Source organism: Brassica oleracea, unplaced genomic scaffold (assembly GCF_000695525.1).
Source record: "Brassica oleracea var. oleracea cultivar TO1000 unplaced genomic scaffold, BOL UnpScaffold01023, whole genome shotgun sequence".
NCBI classification, from domain to species: Eukaryota; Viridiplantae; Streptophyta; class Magnoliopsida; order Brassicales; family Brassicaceae; genus Brassica; species Brassica oleracea.
In genome coordinates, this window is record NW_013617597.1 from 28,160 (window position 1) to 34,063 (window position 5,904).

The 5,904-nt window shown below is 40.1% G+C and overlaps 1 pseudogene; it reads left to right on the forward strand.

The window, feature by feature from the left end:
- Positions 1-3,024: 3,024 nt before the first annotated feature.
- Positions 3,025-4,472, forward strand: LOC106320694 (annotated as a pseudogene).
- Positions 4,473-5,904: the final 1,432 nt, after the last annotated feature.

A 5,904-nucleotide genomic window follows, 5' to 3' on the forward strand; every position in this document is an offset into this window, starting at 1 on the left:
TTTCTTCATAGTTTTCTGGCTCTCTCCCATCAGTAAGTAATACATACTCACTAGGATCATACCTTGTCGACGGTTTAAGACCTCTCTCGGATCTTCTGACAGTAGTAGGTTGGTTCTCAGCAGCTGGTGTCTCACCATGATCGTCACCATGATCGTCACCATGATCACCACTACCTTCTTCATGTGCGGGAGCATCTGCACTGGGTGTATTATCCTGAACCGATGTAGAAGGAGTAGCCTCTGTATCGATCAAACCCTCAAAAATCTGAGTTGGCTTTTTAGACTTGTCAATGTCCTTAATCTTTTGATCTTCCATAAACACAACATCTCTGCTTCTTATGAGCTTCTTCTGAACGGGATCATAAAATCTATACCCGAACTCATCCTGACCATAACCGATGAACACACACTGCCGCGACTTCATCTCAAGCTTCGATCTATCAACCTTGGGAATATGAACAAATGCCTTACACCCAAAGACCCTAAAGTGACTGTAAGAAGCATCCTTACCAGTCCAAAACCTCTCTGGAACATCACCATCCAATGGAGTACTTGGTGACAAATTCAGCACATGAACCACCGTGTTCAAAGCTTCTGCCCAAAAAGTCATCGATAAGCCTGACTGTGAGATCAAACATCTCATCCTCTCGACAATCATCCGATTCATCCTTTCAGCCAACCCATTCAACTGTGGAGTATGAGGTGGCGTGAACTGATGCCTTATTCCATGCTCTTTGCAATAAGCATCAAATGGTCCAAGATACTCTCCACCAGTATCACTGCGGATACACTTCAGCTTCTTTCCCGTTTGTCTCTCAACCAATACCAAAAAATGCTTGAAATATCCCAGCACCTGATCCTTCGTCCTCATAGGAAATACCCACGAATTTCTTGAATGATCATCAATGAAAGTCATAAAATATGATGTGCCGCCAAGAAATCTTGTCTTCATTGGATCACACACATCTGAGTGTACCAAATCCAGTACCTCGGGTTTCCTAGAACGTGCGAAAAACTTGAAAGATACCCTGTGTTGTTTTCTCGCAAAGCAATGCAAACACTTCTGTAGGTGCAAACCAGAGATTCCTGGAATCACCTCATTCTTAGACAACTCAACCATTTCCTTCTCACTCATGTGACCGAGTCTCTTATGCCATAACTCCATGGCATTATCATTCTCCACCGCATTAACAACATCTTTGGAGACTCTAGCCTGCATCCAATAGAAAGATGAAGACTTCTCACATCGAGCCACAATCAAAGAACCGCGAGAGAGCTTCCATTTACCACCACCATGCAAACTGAAATAACCCTCATCATCAAGTCTTCCCATCGATATGAGATTCATCCTAATATTAGGAACATGCTTAACATCCTTAAGCACCAGCCTAGTACCAAGACTAGTCTCCAAGCAAACATCACCAATGCCAGCAACCTGAGCCATCGCATCATTCCCCATCTTCACAGAACCATAATTACCCGTAGTATAGGTAGAAAACAAATCCCGCTGTGATGTAGCATGAGTAGTAGCTCCACTGTCAATCACCCAACTGGTGTCCTGGCATGCGACATTAACGGCATCACCCTCAAGCAGAATGAGAAACTGATCTTCGGTGAGAGTCACCTGATCCACCTTTTCTTCTTGATTTTCTTGCTGCTTGTTTTTCAACTTCCAGCAATCCTTCTTCATGTGCCCTTTCTTATGACAGAAGTAGGACTCCATATTAGTAAATCTATTAGACTTGCTCCTGCTCCTGTTCTTGTCTCTCTTGGGATCTCTACTTGTACTTCTCCCCCTAGGCTCAGTAACAAAGACATATGAACGCGAACTGCTAGCATTCGACTGCCTTCTTGCTTCTTCATTAAGAACACTGTTCTTCACTGAATCCATCGAAATAACACCTTCCGACGCGGAGTTACAAAGAGACATCCTGAAAACCTCCCAAGAGTCTAGTAAAGTACCGAGAAGCCACAGACCGTGAATCTCATCATCAAGTTTGATGCCCATATCAGACAACTTGTTGAGCAATCCCTGAAACGCATTCAAATGATCCACTCTGTTGGGAAAAGTCTCACGGCGCAGCGGAAATACTAATGGTCGTGTTCCCCTGACCTTGTGTGAACCTGTGAAGAAAATACTTCGACGATGGCAGAATATAGTATAAGCAAAAACGTATATGAGACAATCACTTTTTACGTGAAAAACCTCCTCGATGTGAAAATGAAAAACCACGGAACCGTAGTCCACTCAAGAGATGCTGGCACTGGAAGCCATTCTCGCTGCTCTTGCAGAAGCTGCGTTTCTCATTGGTCTTGAAAAGAACATGTTTCTTCTTCTTCAGCTTTCCCTCTCATCTTCTAAGGCTATGAGTGAAAAACATCTTCTAAGGCTATGAGTGAAAAACATCTTCTTGATGCTTTTCTTTGTTGCAGTGACATTGTGGAAATGGCGAGCTATGCACCGCACTTTGTGAACACAAACGATTGACGGTATCTCTCGTTATGTTGGTATAAATTGCTCAGGAAAGCTAAGGCAACAGCCAACAACAATCTTGAGTTCTTTATAATCTCCAAACTGTTGAACGGCGAGGTTTAAGTGGAAGTTTTGCTCTTTTTCATCCTGAGGATTTTTTTTTCGGTTAAATTTAAGTTATTTGGATGGTCGTTTGATTGTCTTGGAAACTATTATCTATGACATTTATTAGTTGAAATAATATGGAATTCAAACCTAAAAACCATATAGTTCATTGATCAGAACACTCTACTTGTTCCTGTGTTGATCTTGTAACAGTTCCTTCTTCTCTGTTAAATGTATTTCAAGACTTGTCATTCATGCTGGTTCTAGTCTTGCAAAGGAAGTCGTGATTGTAATTTTGTTACGTATTCACGTTCCAGCTGTGACCTTCCAAAAATCGTTTTGCACATCGATCATATGCTCATTTCATCTTGAATGTACCTTTTTTTAATTCGATAACTAAGTAAAATAATACAATGAAATATGTTTTTACAAAAGGTGATTTGAGCATGGAAAAAACAAGTTTGAGCAGCAATGAGTTTATTGAAATGCTTGTTCTTGATGGTTGTTTTGTGCTTGAGCTCTTCAGAGGAGCCGTTGAAGGATTCACAGAACTCGGGTAAGCTTCCGGTTTTCTCAAATAATTGCTAAACCGGGTTCGATCATTTTGATTTTGAATTATTGTTTTTTTTTTGTATTTGTGTAGATATGCACGTAATGATCCGGTTTTTGCAATGAGAGGATCGATGCATTCAATTCAACGTGATATGATAATGCTGGAAAATCAACTTCCCTTGTTTGTACTAAACCGGTTATTAGAGCTACAGCTTGGTACACGCAACCAACCCGGTTTAGTGGCGCAATTAGCAGTTCGGTTCTTTGATCCATTAATGCCAACGGATGAGCCAATGACCAAGACCGACCAGTCAAAACTCGAGAACTTCTGGCAAGAGAAAAAGCCTTTGACCCGTTTGCCGACATGGGAGAGTTGCACTTTTCCGTAGAAGTCTGCTCCGGTCTAGTCCTAAACCGGAGCCAAGGCTATTAAGAAAGAGATGGTCTTCTCGGAATACGCGCGTGGCGGACAAGCGCAGACAACAGCTGATACATTGCGTAACGGAACTGAGAGAGGCCGGTATTAAGTTTAGGAGAAGGAAAACCGACCGGTTCTGGGATATTCAATTCAATAACGGTTATTTAGAGATACCCAGGCTACTTATTCATGACGGTACGTTCACGTTTTCCACACTACATACATCTCTTTTTAAAAATCCGTGCGATAAAAGTAATGTTGTCACGTTCTTCCCTTGTTTATTCATCATATATCAAACGGCTAAATAAGGAAGTGTCATAGATTATTCCTTATATATTGACTTAGTCAAAATGATGTAAGCAATGGAAAAGAGTTTGATTTGTTTACACCAACAAGAAATCTAGATGATGTAACAAATAAATAAAAATTAAAACAAGAAAGTTACATGATTCCTTATTTCCTTGCATTTTTGTTTTGTAGGTACAAAATCTCTTTTCTTGAACCTTATAGCTTTTGAACAGTGCCATATTGACTCGAGGAATGACATAACATCCTACATAATCTTCATGGACAATCTAATAGATTCTCATGAAGATGTTAGCTACTTACACTACTGTGGTATTATCGAACATTGGCTAGGGAGCGATTCTGAAGTTGCAAATTTGTTCAACCGGTTATGTGAAGAAGTTGTTTTTGATACCGAAGATAGTTTATCTATCTCGTTTATCTGTTGAGGTTAACCGTTATTACAATCAAAAGTGGAATGCTTGGAGGGCGACCTTGAGACACAAGTACTTCAATAATTCATGGGCAATTGTCTCGTTCTGCGCTGCAGTAATTCTACTCGTCCTCACATTATCTCAAAGTTTTTATGCTGCTTATGCTTATTATAAGCCACCTTCCTAACTTTCATTATTTATACAGCTTTCTTTAAAAAGGCATTGTGTTTATTTATATGTTTTCTTTAAGCTTAAAAATAAGAATGTTGATATCGTACAATTCCGGGTCTTGAAAAGCTATGGTATAATTTTTTGTACTGATATTTAAAATCCATAAAATCTTTATTGGTGTGTGATTATCAATGTTTAAATCTGTGTTGCTAACATAGAAATCATCTAAAGACCAGATGTGCAATTAACATTATATCAAACAAAGTAACTAATAATAATGCTAATGAAATCTTTCTATTCAAACAAAGACCAAAAATCGTTTTGCACATCGATCATATGCTCATTTCATCTTGAATGTACCTTTTTTTTTAATTGGATAACTAAGTAAAATAATACAATGAAATATGTTTTTACAAAAGGTGATTTGAGCATGGAAAAAACATTATCATTAGCAAAAAACACTTACATCCAACTTGTTTTAATTTCTGATATTTTTTTTAGAAATAAAAAAAATGATCTCATCCAATTTGCCTCTTCACTGCTGAAGCTGCTGGTGGGTTCACGGTCTGGTCGGACTTGGTGTTTGAGACTCCTTCCTCCTCATTACGATGGAGATCCTTTTGATGGGTGTGGGTGTGGGTGTGTGTGATTAGCCACTGGGCCTGGCCCAACATTACTCCCCTTGCTTTTGACTTTGTCTTTGTCCATTGGTGATTGAAGGCCTTTACCCAAAATCTGTTCCGTGAGCCCAAACTCTAACATAGATGGACTGGATTGAACTTTCTTCTTCATCGTCGGTTTTGTATCGGGATACTTGGCAATCGGAGGAGCTTTGATGTCCACATCCACAAGGTAGAACTCCGGAACCACCGTAAAGGTCGCCATCTCCACCTCCAAATCAGCTTCCGTGTTAGCTATCTCAATCGGAGCTATTGCTTCGAACCCAGTTACCAATGAAACCTCCATGGCTGAATCTTCATCGAGTAGATCGTCCTCATCAATCTCTTCTTCGACATATTCATTGTTCATCAATTTTTCCATCGGCTTAATCCTCTTATGCTCGGTCCTGTTCTGTATTAATAGCTTTTGAGACTAATCGGCTTCGTTCCTCTTCTTCTTCCAGAGTAATCTCATACCAACTTTTCTTTTTTGCTCCATTTTCAGATTCACGCGCAGGCGGAGGAATTTGTATCTCTGCAAAAACAGGAATTTGTATTCTCTGATTCTACTACTTGTCTTATCTACATGTCGTAAGCCTCACCAAACTCTACACGATAGAAGATGTCATCTGTCTTTCAGCCAGTATCCTGGCGATTCCATTTATGATCCAAGCCAAACTGGATGATGGGAAAGACCTTTACATCATCGGTTCCGGCTATTTCACAGCCTTCATGGTAGTTCTCTTCAGGTACGCTAATATTCCTTACCGACATCAGCCTCAGCCTCAAGATGACGACGAAGGCGAA